The sequence below is a fragment of the Scyliorhinus canicula genome, chromosome 9 (genome assembly GCF_902713615.1).
Source record: "Scyliorhinus canicula chromosome 9, sScyCan1.1, whole genome shotgun sequence".
Taxonomy (NCBI): Eukaryota; Metazoa; Chordata; class Chondrichthyes; order Carcharhiniformes; family Scyliorhinidae; genus Scyliorhinus; species Scyliorhinus canicula.
The window spans coordinates 175,162,916-175,179,741 of NC_052154.1; positions in this window are offsets into that span (position 1 = coordinate 175,162,916).

Sequence of the window (16,826 nt, forward strand, 5' to 3'; positions counted from 1 at the left end):
CCCCTTCTCCTTCCATTTCCGAAAATTTCCATCCCACTTCCCTGGCTCTAATCTGTGGTTCCACCGAATCGGCATTTCCCTTGACCCTGCCCCCAACCCGAAGTGTTGCCGAAACTGCCTCCAAATTCTCAATGAAGCTATTGGAATTCATTGCCGCGGAGTGCAGTGGAGGCTGGGACACTAAATGGCTTCAAGGCAGAGATAGATAAATTCTTGATGTCGCGAGGAATTAAGGGCTACGGGGAGAATGCTGGTAGGTGGAGTTGAAATGCCCATCAGCCATGATTGAATGGCGGAGTGGACTCGATGGGCCGAATGGCCTTACTTCCACTCCTATGTCTTATGGTCTTATTATTACCGGACTCCCTGAGTATTTCCCCGGGGCCATCGGGAGCGGTGCTGTTGCTAGTGCCTTCAATCCCGACCCCCTGCACAAACTCTCCTCCATTCTGACTTACTGGGAATCAACCCCTCTAACCCAGCTCCGCATCTTCTCCACATTCGCCGCCCAGTAATAATACATCAGGTTTGGAAGACCCAAACCCCCTGCCTGCCTTCCCCTCTGTAGCAGCACCTTTCTAACTCTGGCCACCTTCCCTCCCCATATGAACAAGGTAATCATTCCTTCAAACTCTCTGAAAAATGCCTTTGGCAGGAAAATCGGCAGGCATTGGAAAATAAACAGAAATCGTGGCAACACATTCATTTAAACCACCTGTACCCGACCCGCCAGTGACTGAGGGGGACCATCCCACCTTGCCAGATCAGCTTTCACTCTCCCCACCAAACTAGAAATGTTGTACATGCAGCCCCCCCATTCCTGGCCAACCTGCACCCCCAGGTACGTAAAGTGAGTCCCTGCCCTACAGAATGGCAACCCCCCCACCCCTCCCCCCACCCGAGACACTACAAAATACTCACTCTTGTCTAGATTTAGTTTGTACCCAAGAAAGACCAAAACACCCGAAGCAGCTCCAATATTCCCCCTATCGACACATTCGGTTCCGACACGTATAACAGCAAGTCATTGGCATATAAGGACACCGTATGCTTTGCCCCCCCCCCCCCCCCCACACTATTCCTTTCCATACCCCTGAACTTCTTAATGTGATGACCAATGGCTCAGTCACGAGTGTAAACAGCAGGGGGGGGGGGGGGGGACATAGGACATCCCTGCCTAGTCCCACGGTGGAGAGAAAAGTATCTTGAGCTGATGTTGTTTGTGCGGACACTCGCCCTTGGCTCCTTATATAGTAGCTTTACCCAGTTCACAAATCTTGGTCCAATCCCTAACCGCTCCAGAACTGCCATCAAGTACCCCCATTCTACCCGGTCAAATGCCTTCTCAGCGTCCAATGCCACAACCACCTTCTCCTCCGCCGGTGTCATAACCACATTCAATACCCTTCTAATGTTTGAAAAGAACTCCCTCCCTTTCACGAACCCCGTCTGATCTTCACCTATCACCTTCAGGAGGCTCTCCTCTAGCCTACCCGCCAGTATATTCGCCAATACTTTTGTGTCCACGTTTAAAAGTGATACGGGCGGATACGACCCACACTCCGTCGGGTCCTTATCTTTTTTAAGCAACAGGGAAATCGATGCCTGCCCCAAAGTTTGTGGCAACACCCCCTTCCCTATTGCTTCTTCATACATCCCCACCATCAGGGGTGCCAGCTTATCCTTGAATTTTTATAATAGTCCAACGGAAACCCATCCGGCCCTGCCACCTTCCCCAACTGCATCCTCCCAATCACATCTTTTATCTCCTGCTCCACTATGGCTCCTTCTAATGTAGCCCTGTCCCCTTTCCCTAACCTCGGGTACTCCAACCATCTAGAAATTCTTGCATCTCCTGGTCTCCCCCAGATGGCTCTGACCTGTACAACCTCTCATAGAATTCCTCAAAGACCTTGTTAATCAGATCCGGAACCACCACCAACTTCCCTGCCCTATCCCGCACCTCAACAATTTCCCTCCCGCCGAAGCTGACCTGCTAACATATCTCCATGCTCGTCAACTGTACCCTTTGCTCGCCTCAGTTGGTGCACTGCCTTCCTGGTAGATAGTCGGTCAAAGCTCACCTGTAGTTCCTTCCTCTTGTCCAACTTAGCTGGGTCCCCATCCTCTGCATAACTCCTATCTACCTCCAACATCTCATTTATTACCCTCTGCTGCTCCAACATCTCTTTGTCCACCCTGGCATTAAACAAGATCACCTCACCCCTCACCACCACCTTTAGAGCCTCCCAGACAACTGCCTTCGACACCTCACCCGTACAGTTGAAACCTAAATATTCCTTAATTACCTTTTCAATTTTGTCACAGAAGCCTCAGTCCCCCAACAGTCCCACATCTAATTTCCACCCTGGCCTCTGCGCTACTCCCTTCTCCAGAACCATATCCACCCAATGCGGAGCATGATCTGGTACTGCAATTGCAGAGTATTCCGACCACTTAACCCAGCCAGCAAAGCCCTCCCCACCACTAAAAAGTTGATCCACAAGTATACCTTATGGGCTGCCGGGAAAAACGAGTCCTCCCTTGGGTGCAGAAAGCTTCAAGGTCCACCCCTCCCATTTCAACCATTAGCCCAGCCAGCACCTTCGCAACCCCCCCCCCCCCCCCACCCCCGATGGGACCAGCGAGTGTGGCCGTGAACTGTCCAATCTTGGCTCCTGCACCAAGTTCCAGTCCCCCCCCCTCCTATCAGTTCGTGTGTATCCAAGACGGGGATGACCCCAAACACCTTCTTTGCGAATCCCACATCATCCCAATTGGGACCGTATACACTTACCAGTGCCAGTAACCTCCCCTCCAGCCCCCCTTGTCACAATCACATATCTACCCCCCTGATCTGCAACCACATTCTCCATCTGGAAATGTACTCTTTTGCTGACCATTACTGTTACACCTTGAACACTTTCATCAAATCCAGAGTGAAACACCTGACTGACCCAGCCCTTTTTAAGACTTACCTGGTCCTTCACCCTCAAGTGAGTCTCCTGCAGCATTGCTACATCGGCTTTCAAACTTTTAAGATGCGCAAGCACCCTTGACCAGACCCCCTAACCCTCTCACGCTCCACATGACTATCCTAACTGGGGGTATCTCACTAACCCTCCCCACCCTTCTTATCCACCATAATCATACCACCGGGCCTTGCCCCATGAGCCTGACCCACCCCTATCCATTATTAACATCGAACCCTTTCCCCCTCTCCCAGAATCCCCACCTACATTTCCTGTCGAAAAAACGTCTCCCAGTATCGATCCCTTCCCCCGCCTCGCTCTCCTCGTAGGCCCATCAAAACCTGCTAACCAGGCTCAAATGTCCGCAGCCCTCTCACCTCACCTCTGTTCACTAGCCGACTTTAGTCAGCTAGCGTGGGTGGCTCCCCCTCCCAAGTTATGTGTTCTGTGATATAACTGTTGTAATGATGTACACAGAACATATAGTTGTTTAACTATAAAGATGATTTACTAATAAGCACATGGGAAAGATAACTGATAAGCTATAACACAGACGGTGGCTACTAAATGAATTTAATGAATTCTCCTGGATCTACTCTAAGTGCGACTATCTTCTTGTGCAACTTACTATCAATCTGCAGGTGTCCCGAGTCACGTGACAGATCTCTGATGCCACCTGCTGGTTGGAGGTCGTACCGATAATTATTTGCACGGATGGACAACTGTATACATTGATATGTACATGCATATCACCACAACCGAAGGTTGTTCTTGAGTATTTACCTGTAGCTACTACAGAGTAAAATTGACCGAAGGCTTTCAAGGTTTGGGATAGAGATTGCTCAAGGGGATTACTGTTATAGTGAAAATAAAAAATGAAAATCGCTTATTGTCACGAGTAGGCTTCAATGAAGTTACTGTGAAAAGCCCCTAGTCGCCACATTCCGGCGCCTGTCCGGGGAGGCTGGTACGGGAATCGAACCGTGCTGCTGGCCTGCTTGGTCTGCTCTCAAAGCCAGCGATTTAGCCGAGTGGGCTAAACCAGCCCCTGAAACATCCTGAAAATGAAGATAGATCTCCGGAAACACTCTGAGGCCAGAAGATGGACCTCCCGAGAAAGGAGATGGAGCTCCATGAACATTCTGTGGCTGAAGAATGACCCCCACCAGGGCACCAAATCAAGAAGATTCACCTGTAGATATTCCCCCAACCCACAGTTGTGCTGTCCCTTGCCCAAAGCTGACCGTTGCCTCAATCCTGAACACTGGAGGCAGCCCCAGGTAAGTCCCAACATCTGCATGCCATGTTGTTCCAGATGTGTTTTGCAGCACCGTGTTTTCCCACTGGCATCACAGAGAACCAGGTGTAGGTGGTCAGGCCTTCATTTGCATCGAATTAGCGGGATGTAAAGGGATTTCACACCAGCCTCCAGCACGTTTCCCAATCTGCTATAGGAAGGTAGCATGGTGGTTAGCATAAATGCTTCACAGCTCCAGGGTCCCAGGTTCGATTCCCGGCTGGGTCACTGTCTGTGCGGAGTCTGCACGTCCTCCCCGTGTGTGCGTGGGTTTCCTTCAGTTGCTCCGGTTTCCTCCCACAGTCCAAAGATGTGCGGGTTAGGTGGATTGGCCATGCTAAATTGCCCGTAATGTCCTAAAAAGTAAGGTTAAGGGGGGGGGGGGGGTTGTTGGGTTACGGGTATAGGGTGGATACGTGGGTTTGAGTAGGGTGATCATGGCTCGGCACAACATCAAGGGCCGAAGGGCCTGTTCTGTGCTGTACTGTTCTATGTTCTATGTTCTAAGTGACATCCATAGGGAGTGACAGCAAACGAGAGTAAGGGTGGCACGGAGGCACAGTGGTTAGCACTGCTGCCTCACAGCGCCAGGGACCCGGGTTCAATTCCAGCCTCGAGTGACTGTCTGTGTCGAGTTTGCACTTTCTCCCTGTGTCTGCGTGAGTTTCCTCCGGGTGCTCCAGTTTCCTCCCACACTCCAAAGATGTGCAGGTTAGGTGGATTAGTCAAACCGAATTGCCCCTTAGTATCCAAAAGGTAAACTGGGGTTATTGGGTTGCTGGGATGGGGTGGGGGCGTGGGACTGGTATGGTACACTTTCCAAGGGTCGGTGCAGACTCAATGGGCCAAATGGCCTCCTTCTGCACTGCAGGGATTCTATGACTGCTGAAGGGAAGAACTGCTACAGGAACTGCTATAGGGAATGCTACAGGGAGTGACAGCGATCGGATATGCTACAGGGAGTAACTGTTATAGGGAATTCTACAGGGAGTAACTGCTATAGGGAGTAACTGCTATAGGGAAAGCTATGGGGAGTAACTGCTATAGGGAGCAACTGCTATTGGGAGCAACTGCTATAGGGAGTAACTGCTATAGGGAGCAACTGCTATAGGGAGCAACTGCTGGAGGGAGTAACTACTATAGGGAGCAACTGCTATAGGGAGAAACTGCTATAGAGAGCAACTGCTATAGGGAATGCTACAGGGAGTGACAGCTATCGGGAATGCGACAGAGTGTAACTGTTATAGGGAATTCTAGAGGGAGTAACTGCTATAGGGAATTCTAGAGGTAGTAACTGCTATAGGGAGTAACTACTATAGGGAGTAACTGCTACAGGAAATGCTACAGGGAGTAACTGCTGTGGGGAATGCTATGGGGAGTAACTGCTATAGGGAATGTTACAGGGAGTAACTGCTATAGGGAGTAACTGCTATAGGGAATGCTACAGGGAGTGACTGCTATAGGGAATTCTAGAGGTAGTAACTGCTATAAGGAGTAACTACTATAGGGAGTAACTGCTATAGGAAATGCTACAGGGAGTAACTGCTGTGGGGAATGCTATGGGGAGTAACTGCTATAGGGAATGTTAGAGGGAGTAACTGCTATAGGGAATTCTAGAGGGAGCAACTGCTATAGGGAGTAACTGCTACAGGGAGTAACTGCTATAGGGAGTAACTGCTATAGGGAGTAACTGCTATAGGGAGTAACTGCTATAGGGAAAGCTATGGGGAGTAACTGCTATAGGCAGTAACTGCTACGGGGAGTAACTGCTATTGGGAGCAACTGCTATGGGGAGAAACTGCAATAGGGAGTAACTGCTATAGGGAATGCTACAGGGAGTAACTGCTATAGGGAGAAACTGCAATAGGGAGCAACTGCTGTAGGGAGCAACTGCTATAGAGAATGCTACAGGGAGTAACTGCTATAGGGAATGCTATGGGGAGTAACTGCGGTGGGGAATGCTATGGGGAGTAACTGCTATAGGGACTGCTATGGGAAGTAACTGCTATAGGGAATTCTAGAGGGAGTAACTGCTGTAGGGAGTAACTGCTATAGGGAGTAACTGCTATAGGGAATTCTACAGGGAGTAACTGCTACAGGGAATGCTATGGGGAGAAACTGCTATAGGGAATTCTACAGGGAGTAACTGCTATAGGGAATGCTATGGGGAGTAACTGCTATAGGGAATTCTATGGGGAGTAACTGCTATAGGGAATTCTAGAGGGAGTAACTGCTGTAGGGAGTAACTGCTATAGGGAGTAACTGCTATATGGAATGCTACAGGGAGTAACTGCTATAGGGAGTAACTGCTATAGGGAGTAACTGCTATAGGGAGTAACTGCTATAGGGAGCAACTGCTATAGGGAGTAACTGCTATAGGGAGCAACTGCTATAGGGAGTAACTGCTATAGGGAGCAACTGCTATAGGGAGCAACTGCTGGAGGGAGTAACTACTATAGGGAGAAACTGCTATAGGGAGTAACTGCTATAGGGAGCAACTGCTATAGGGAGCAACTGCTATAGGGAGAAACTGCTATTGGGAGCAACTGCTATGGGGAGAAACTGCTATTGGGAGCAACTGCTATAGGGAGCAACTGCTGGAGGGAGTAACTACTATAGGGAGCAACTGCTATAGGGAGCAATTGCTATAGGGAATGCTACAGGGAGTGACAGCTATCGGGAATTCAACAGAGTGTAACTGTTATAGGGAATTCAAGAGGGAGTAACTGCTATAGGGAATTCTAGAGGTAGTAACTGCTATAGTGAGTAACTACTATAGGGAGTAACTGCTATAGGAAATGCTACAGGGAGTAACTGCTGTGGGGAATGCTATGGGAGTAACTGCTGTAGGGAATGTTACAGGGAGTAACTGCTATAGGGAATGCTACAGGTAGTGACTGCTATAGGGAATGATACAGGGAGTAACTGATGTAGGGAGTGACTGGTTACTTGCATTTGCTTCTGATTTTTTTTTGTTCTTGTTAAATAAAATTTCACGCCTCTAACTTTGGGTTCCAGCAGGTTAATTAGTGATTTTGAGGATGGATGAAAATGTAGCATTTCTCACCCTTAATGTAAGCTGAGAGGTTAATCTATCAGGCTAATTGTGAATTGGCAGGTAGAATGCTTCATATCTTCTCAGGAAAATGACATTAACATTAAATTTCAATTTCACCATCAAAAGTAAATGCAAATGATATGGTATGTTGGAATTATCATGTAATTTAATGTTTTATAAAATCCTCCTGAACATTCTATGATGTTAACATGCTTCTCCCAAGACAGAGCTTTGTTCTGTTCTGTTAAAAAAAACCAACTGTGGATGTTGGAAATCTGAAATAAAAATCTGAAAGAAAGTGCTGGAAAATCTCAGCAGGTCTGGCAGCATCTGTGGAGAGAGAAGCAGAATTAACATTTGGAGTCCATATGACTCTTCTCTGATGCTATATTCTGAACTACTTTTTAAAATTATCCACAAAGTAAGCCTCACAGCTCCAGGGACCCGGGTTCAATTCTGGCCTGGGGTGACTGTTACAGAATGACTACAGTGCAGAAGGAGGCCATTCAGCCCATCGAGTCTGCACTGATCCTCTGAAGGAGAACCCTACCTAGGACCAGTTGCCTGCCTATCCTCATAATCCCACCTAACCTGTACACTAAGAAGCAATTTAGTGTGGCCAATCCAGTGTAGCCACCGGAGTTGGCCACTTCCCGAACCAAAATGGCGATTTACAAAGCAAGCAGGGAAAATTGGACACTTTAAGGAAGACAAGCAGGTTGCAGAATCTCCCTGTGTATTCTGCCTGCAAAGAAAGCAGACAGCAATGAAACCAGCAGTTTGCATATTAATGAGTGATCCCCGGGAACAATGGATACAACGATTAGCTACATTTGGGACATTCTATAGCAGGTCAGACTTCCCAGTGCCAACGGGAGTCTGAAACAAAGGAGACAAACAAGCCAGGAAAAACCGCCCAGTGATCGAGAAGCGGCCCCAGTGTTGGGGAATTCAAACCAATCGATTGGTATGGGATCCAATCGATTGAAAGTACGCTCGGGGTTTCCGCCCAAAAGGGCGCGAAGCCCCTGGGACCTATAAAAGACAGGTCCCAAGTTCAGTTCACTCTCTGAGCCGGCCCTCCCAGCAGAACACCTTAGCAGCTCTCGAAGAACTTGACCGTAAGAAGGAGAGGCCTGGCCGATTGCTGCACCACCAAGTGAGTGTCATACAATGCACGCTACGAGATAGACACTCCTGACCCCTTAGTCCATACCAGCTGGAAGCCTGCAGATCCAGTACAGAGCAAGAAGCCATTGTTCCCTGATCCGGCGGATTCCAGATAATACCAGATAAGTATTGGCCTATTAGTGGTAAGAATAGTTTAGTCTTTTAGTATTATATGCATGAGTAGCGAATAACTGTATTAATAAACATGTCTTGTTTTGAACCTTACTAATTGGTGTATTGAGTCATTGATCTGAACTTGAACTTGAACCTCGTGGTGGTATCATAAAGATACCTGATGATTCTAGAGCTAAGGAATAAAACAGCCAATTGAGTGTAAAGCGCACTCACCAGAACGAGCAACACCACCTAACCTACACATCTTTGGGCTGTGGGAGGAAACCAGAGCACCCGGAGGAAACCCACACAGACGCTGGGAGAATGTACAAAGCGAACAGAGCGAAGATTGTGTTGAGGGCCTTGATGACGGTGGCAGACATCATATCGGGGCATGGGCTGGCGAAGGGGAACCTGGAGTACCCATAGACCACACTGAGAATATACGTGTTTTGGTCGGTGGAGGGAAGGGGCCCTTTGAAATCCAAGCTGAGGCGTTCAAAGGGGCGGGAGGCCTTCACCAGGCGCGCACGGTCCGGCCGGTAGAAGTGCGGCTTGCACTCCACACAGACCTGGCAGTCCCTGGTGACTGTCCATAATTCCTTGACGGAGTAGGCCAGATTGCGGGCTTTGACAAGGTGGTGCAACCGTGTGACCCCCGGATGACAAAGGCCGTCGTGTGGGGCCTGGAGTCGTTCTACTTGTCGCTGGCACATGTACCTCGGGATAGGGAGTCTGGGGGCTCGTTGAATTTGCCGGGGCAATACAGAATGTCATAATTATAGGTGGAGAGCTCGATTCTCCACCGCAAGATTTTATCATTTTTGATCTTGCCCCGTTGCGTGTTGTTGATCATGTAGACTACCGACCATTGGTCAGTGAGAAGAGTGAATCTCCTGTTGGCCAGGTAATGACTCCTTCAATGATAGCTTGGGCCTCCTTTTCGACGGACGAGTGCCGAATTTCTGAGGCATGAAGGATGCGGGAAAAGAATGCCATGGGTCTGCCTGCCTGACTGAGGTCTGATGCATCGCTTTCTACTTGGTAGGGCAGTGTCTTCTCTACTGCGTGCATCCCGGCCTTGGCTATGTCTGCTCTGATACGGGCGAAGGCCTGTTGCGCCTTGGCCGTAAGGGGAAAATGGGTGGACTGAATGAGTGGGCGGGCCTTGCCGCGTAGTTTGGGACCCACTGAGCGTAGTACGAAAAGAACCCCAGGCAGCATTTGATGGCCTTGGGGCAGTGGGGGAGGGGGAGCTCCATTAAGGGGCGCATGCGGTCGGGATAGGGCCCCAGAACTCCGTTCTGGACCACATAGCCGAGGATGGCTAAGCGGTTTGTGCTGAATACGCACTTCTTATTGTAGGTGAGGTTGAGGAGAGTGGCGGTGTGGAGAAATTTAGCAAGGTTGGCATCGTAGTCCTGCTGATCATGGCCGCAGATGGTGACGTTGTCTAGGTACGGAAACGTGACCCGCAAACTGTACCAGTCGACCATTCGGTCCATCTCCCTTTGGAAGACCGAGACCCCGTTAGTGACGCCGAAGGGAACCCTAAGGAATTGATAGAGCCGACCGTCCGCCTCGAAGGCAGTGTATGGACGGTCCGATTTACGAATGGGGAGCTGGTGGTAGGCGGATTTTAGGTCAATCGTCGAGAAGACCTGGTACTGCGCAATCTGATTAACCATATCAGATATGGGAGGGGGTACACATCGAGCTGCGTGTACCGATTGATGGTCTGGCTGTAGTCTACGACCATTCTATACTTCTGCTCATTTTTAACGACTACCACTTGGGCTTTCCAGGGGCGGTTGTTGGCCTCGATAATGCCCTCCCGAAGCAGCCGCTGGACTTCGGACCTGATGAAGGTCCTGTCCTGGGTGCTGTACCGTCTGCTCCTGGTGGCAATGGGTTTGCAATCCAAAGTTAGATTGGCAAAGAGGGAGGAGGGGTTGACCTTTAGGGTTGCGAAGCCGCACACAGTGAGGGGTGGTAGGCGCCCGCCGAATTTGAGGGTGAGGCTCTGGAGAATGCACTGGAAATCCAGGCCTAGTAATAGTGCAACGCAGAAATTAGGAAGGACGTAGAGGCGGAAGCTGCTGAATTCTACGCCCTGGACCGTGAGAGTGACCGTGCAGAACCCCGGATCGGGAAGGAATGGGATCCGGAGGCCAGCGAGATTCTTTGGTTGGCGGGGTGGACCACGAGGGAGCAGCGCCTTACCGTATCCGGGTAGTCGAAGCGGTGGCCAGGTTGTGTGGCCGAGGCTGGTCGAGCATCTTCGAGGCGAGCTGCGGTTGATTGTCACTTGTGTCAGAAGATGGAAAGCATGGGGGGCCCCGGTCGTGGAATGTCGTCGGCGTCCATGCCCCGTGGGGAAGACAAGATGGCGGCGACTGAAGATCCTGCGGGGGACAAGATGGCGGCGCCCATGGGCCGCACCTGGACTGAGGGGAGGAAGATGACGGCGCCAACTGGCCGCGCGTGGCCCCAGGGGGTGAAGATGGCAGCGGCCACTGGCTGAGCGTTGTCCGGGGTGGTGAAGATGGCCGCGTCCACTGGCCGCGTCCACTGGCCGCGTGTGGTCCTGGACGAAGATGGCGGCACCCACTATGCGTGTGTCAGAGGTGAGGGGGCGATCGCGGCGACTGCGTGGGCCTGGCGCACTGTGGCGAAGTGAACCTTTTTGCTGCAAGTCTTGCAAATGGCGGTGCAAGCTGGGCAGCGTTGGCGAGGGTGCTTCTGCTGGCCGCAGAAGTAACATCGGGGACCCCCAGGGTGTGGCGCAGGTGTATTGGCTGGGTAAGGCCCCAGCTTGTGCGGCCGTTTACGGGGTCCATGAGGGATAGGAGGGGTGGGCCGTGCGGCCGGAGGGGTAGGCCTGAGCGTTACATGAGGCGACCGTCATGGAGAGTGCTGGCTTTTTAGTCTCCGCTAGGTCGAGCGTGGCTCCTTCAAGCAGTCTTTGGCCGATGAGGTCCGACCCAATCCCCGTTACAAAAGCATCGCGCATGAGGAGATTAGAATGTTCGGTGGCTGTGAAGGTGTGGTGAATTATAAACACTAATAATCCACACTGTATTGTACAACATGTGTTGAGCCTGTACCTTGTACTAGATCATGTGTAGTTGCGCGGCTCTACCCTTAGGGGGAGATGAGGAGCTTGTACTGTTCACGTCTAACCACGTGTCGCATGAAGTGATGGTCTCATCAATTTAATCGTCTTAAGAAACAGTAAGGAATGACCATGGAATCAGCCCTCAAACCTAATCGACTGGAACTCGACCCACAGGATGCAGAGGCGAAAGAAATCTTTTCACACTGGCTCCGATATTTTAAGGCCTACCTGGCTGAAGCAAGCACTACAGAAACTACGGAGGAGCAGAAACTCAGCCTACTGCACGCAAGGGTGAGCCATCGTATATCTACTCAACTTAATTGTACCGGCTCATATACAGAGGCCCTGGCCCTACTCGACAGAATGTACGTGAGGCCCGTCAATGAGGTCTATGCGCGCCACGTTTTTACTACTCGCCACCAGCGCCACACAGAATCGCTAGAAGAATTCCTAAGAGACTTAAAAACCTTATCCCGGGACTGTAATTACCAAGTTGTAAATGCTGCAGAACATAGGGAATTCGCTGTCCGCGATGTATTTGTTGCAGGCTTCAGATCCAATTATGTGCGCCCGCGGTTGCTTGTGAAGGGGGCCCAAAACTTAGAAGACACTGTAGAACTCGCCACTACTATGGAGGTCTTGTTCCGCAGCCTCACCTCGTTCCCCGCGGACTCCGCGACCCCGTCATGGGCTCCCGATCAGCGACTGCCCCAGGCCTGCACCACGCGGCCACCCAGCCATCACGCAGCGCCAGCGTGCCATTTTTGCGGACAGCCCCAGCACCCACGGCAGTACTGCCCGGCCTGCAACGCGACCTGCAGCAACTGTGGTCGCAAAGGATACTATGCCCGGGTCTGCCTGGTGAAGAAATCCTCCTCTCCAAACTCTCCCGCAGCCCAAAGTACTCGCTTCCAAAACTCACAGGCCCGCAGGCCCCGAAATGCTGCAGCCTGTATGCCAACTCCGCTCCCACCCAACATGTGCGACTCCTGGGGACGGCCATCTTGGCAATCCTCCTCCATGCGGCCGGCCATGTGCGACTCCTGGGGACGGCCATCTTGGGATCCATCCCCAGCAAACTCTGAAACTCACCTCGACGACTACGAACTCAGAGGGCTGTCATCACGGGGCCACTCCTGCACAGCTGATCGAGCCGCCGACTACCCACAACTCAGCGCGGTCACGTTGGACCAGTCGCGTCCGAAGCACCTCCGCAACTCCATGATAACCGTTAAAATCAACGGGTACAGTACACCGTGCCTCGTCGACTCTGGGAGCACCGAGAGCTTCGTACACCCAGATCTGGTAAGACGCTGTTCGCTCCCTGTTTTTCCTGCACAGCAAACTATGTCCCTCGCTTCGGGCTCCCACTCTGTTCACCTCTTAGGGCGCACCATCGCGACCCTAATGATCCAAGGCGCTAGCTACTCTAATTTTCAACTATACGTCCTGCCCGAACTCTGCGCCCCACTCTTACTGGGACTCGACTTCCAGTGTAACCTCAAAAGTTTCACCCTCAGCTTTGGATGACCCCTACCCCCACTCACCATCTGCCACCGAGCCACGCTGCAAATCTCCCCCCTCCACTCTTTGCCAATCTCACTCCAGACTGTAAACCCATAGCCACTCGCAGCAGGCGATACAGCCTGCAGGACAGGGTGTTTATCAGAACCGACGTTCGGAGGCTCCTAGGTGAGGGGATCATAGAGGCCAGTAACAGCCCCTGGAGAGCTCAGGTGGTGGTCGTCAAGACCGGGGAAAAATTCCGCATGGTCGTGGACTATAGTCAGACCATTAATCGGTTTATGCTCCTCGATGCGTACCCCCTCCCCAGGATTGCAGACATGGTGAATCAGATCGCCCACTATCGTATTTTCTCCACGGTTGATCTGAAGTCTGCATACCACCAGCTCCCAATCCGCCCGGAGGACCGCCACTACATGGCATTCGAGGCCGATGGCCACCTCTTCCATTTCCTCCGGGTTCCCTTTGGCGTCACGAACGGGGTCTTGGTGTTCCAACGAGCAATGGACCGAATGGTGGACCAGTACGGGCTGCGGGCCACGATTCCGTACTTGGATAACGTCACCATCTGCGGCTATGACCAGCAGGACCACGATGCCAACCTCCATCGATTTCTCCAGACGGCCCAGAAACTCAACCTCACTTACAACATGGAGAAATGTGTCGTGGAAAACGGAATCCTGGGCCCCGACCCGGACTGCCCCCTCTTAGAACTCCCTCTCCCTCATTGTCCCAGGGCCCTCAAACGGTGCCTGGGATTCTTTTCATACTATGCCCAGTTAGTCCCTCAAAATGCGGACAAAGCCCGCCCACTATTTAAGGCCACACTTTTTCCCCATTGTCGGCTGAGGCTTGCCAGGCCTTCAACCTCATCAAGGAGGACATCGCAAGCGGCCATGCGGGCGTTGGATGAATCCGTCCCTTTTCAGGTTGAGAGCGATGCCTCAGAGGTCGCTCTGGCAGCCACATTGAATCAGGGAGACCAGTCTCATTTTTCTCCCGAACTCTCTCCGCTTCAGAACTTCGACACTCCTCGGTCGAAAAAGAAGCACAAGCCATTGTGGAGGCTGTACGTCTCTGGAGGCACTACCTCGCAGGTAGAAGGTTCACCCTCATCACCGACCAAAGATCGGTTGCCTTCATGTTTGACAACTCGCAAAGGGGCAAAATTTAAAATGATAAAATCCTGAGGTGGAGGATCGAACTCTCCACCTACAAATACGATATCATGTATCGACCGGGGAAGCTCAATGAGCCCCCAGATGTCCTGTCCCGTGGCACGTGCGCCAGCATGCAGAGTGACCGCCTGAAAGCCATCCACAATGACCTCTGCCACCCGGGGGTCACCCGGCTTGCCCACTACGTCAAAGCCCGAAATCTACCTTTCTCCACTGAGGAGGTAAAAGCCATCACCAGGGATTGCTCGATCTGAGCGGAGTGCAAACCGCACTTCTATAGACCAGACAGGGCCCACCTGGTCAAGGCTTCTCGGCCCTTTGAATGCCTCACCATCGATTTCAAAGGGCCACTTCCCTCGAATAATTGGAATGTGTACTTCCTGAATGTCATCGACGAGTTCTCCCGCTTCCCTTTTGCTATCTCGTGCCCCAATATGACCTCCCACACAGTCATTAGGGCCCTGTATAGTATCTTCACCCTGTTTGGTTTCCCCAGCTACGTACACAGCGACTGGGGTTCGTCCTTCATGAGCGACGAGCTGCGTCAGTACCTGCTCGACAAGGGCATCGCCTCGAGCAGGACTACCAGCTATAACCCCAGGGGGAATGGGCAGGTGGAGAGAGAGAATGCGACGGTCTGGAAAACCGTCCTACTGACCCTCCGGTCCAGGAATCTACCGGTTTCCCATTGGCAGGAAGTCCTCCCCGACGCGCTCCACGCTATTAGGTCCCTCCTATGTACCGCCACCAACCAGACCCCTCACGGGTGGCTCTTTGCTTTTCCCAGGGGCACTACCACAGGGGCTTCGCTCCCGGCATGGTTGAAGACACCGGGCCCGGTACTCCTCCGGAAGCACGTCAGGGCACACAAATCTGACCCACTCGTAGAGAATGTGCTTCTACTACACTCAAACCCCCAATATGCCTTCATAGAGTACCCTGACGCCGTCAGGACACTGCATCCCTCCGGGACCTAGCGCCGGCAGGATCGAATCCCACCACTACCACCGCCGAGGTACCCCTCATACTACACCCCACCCAACTCGTCGCGCCCCACGCCCCCACACCTACCGGGTCGCTACACATGTTCCGCGCACCTGCGCCCACAAGCTTCCAGCGCCCCCAGTCCCCAGTCGAACCAGACGGGTACGAAGCTCGGACAGAATCACCCCCGGACTCTGCAATCGTACCCCAACCAACCGTGATCGTCCAGCCACCAGAAGAGGCTGCAACCCCGGTGCTCCGCCGATCACAACGGACAACTCGACCACCGGACAGACTCAATTTGTAAGCCATCACCCCCGCCGGACTTGATTTTTTCAAAGGGGATGAATGTGGTGAATTATAAACATTAATAATCCACACTGTATTGAGCCTGTACCTTGTACTAGATCATGTGTAGTTGCGCGGCTCTACCCATGGGGGGAGATGAGGAGCTTGTACTGGGCTCCACCCTTGGCTCCGCCCATGGCTCTGCCCATGGCTCCTCCCCCTAACCGGAAGTATAAAGGTTGCTGTTGTGAGCCTGCCTGCCAGTTCATCCAGAGTTCACCTCGTTACAGGCAGGCTCTGTTGTATGACGATTAAAACCACTGTTCGCTTATAACCACGTGTCGCGTGAATTGATGATCTCATCAGATGGCCTGACAGTCACAGTCCCGGATGAGTGGGATTAGGGCCCGCCAGAAATCTTCAATGGACTCACCAGGGAGTTGAGAGCGAGTGGCGAGTACGTGCCTGGCGAAGAGTGAGTTTGCATGTAGTTCTGCGTGTAGTTCTCTTTGAGGAGCGCCATGGCGTCCGTGTAGGTCGGGGCGTCCTGGATCAGCGGAAACATGCTGGAGCTCAATCTTGAGTACAGGATCTGTATCTTCTGAGCCTCCGTCGGTGTGTTGGTCGCTGAGTTTATGTAAGTCTTGAAGCAAGCTAGCCAGTGATTAAAGTCTCTTCTGGCATCGGTCGATTGCGGATCCAGCTGCAGGCGATCTGGTTTGATTCGGAGGTCCACCTTGTAGAAAATATTACTGCAATAAATTGATGCACAATCAATTGTACAGAGACTAAGGTTGGATACAACTGTGGCTTTATTGCAGTAAGATGTGTGGCCTCCCACTGCAGCTGGCAAAATGGCTGCTGAATAGAGGACACACATATTTATACTCCTCTTCCTAGGCAGAGCCAGCAGGCAGGGGCTACCGGCAAACCTGTAGTACAGGTCCTACCTTACATCACCTAATACAGGTGTAACAGTGGTTTACCACAGAAGGCATCCTCAACGTTGCTGTCAGACCTGCTGAGTCTCTTCAGCGTTTTCTGCCATTATTCCAGATTTCCAGCGTGCGCATGATTTTGCTTTTATTTAAGCATCCTCAATCATTATGTGCGGCACTCCCAC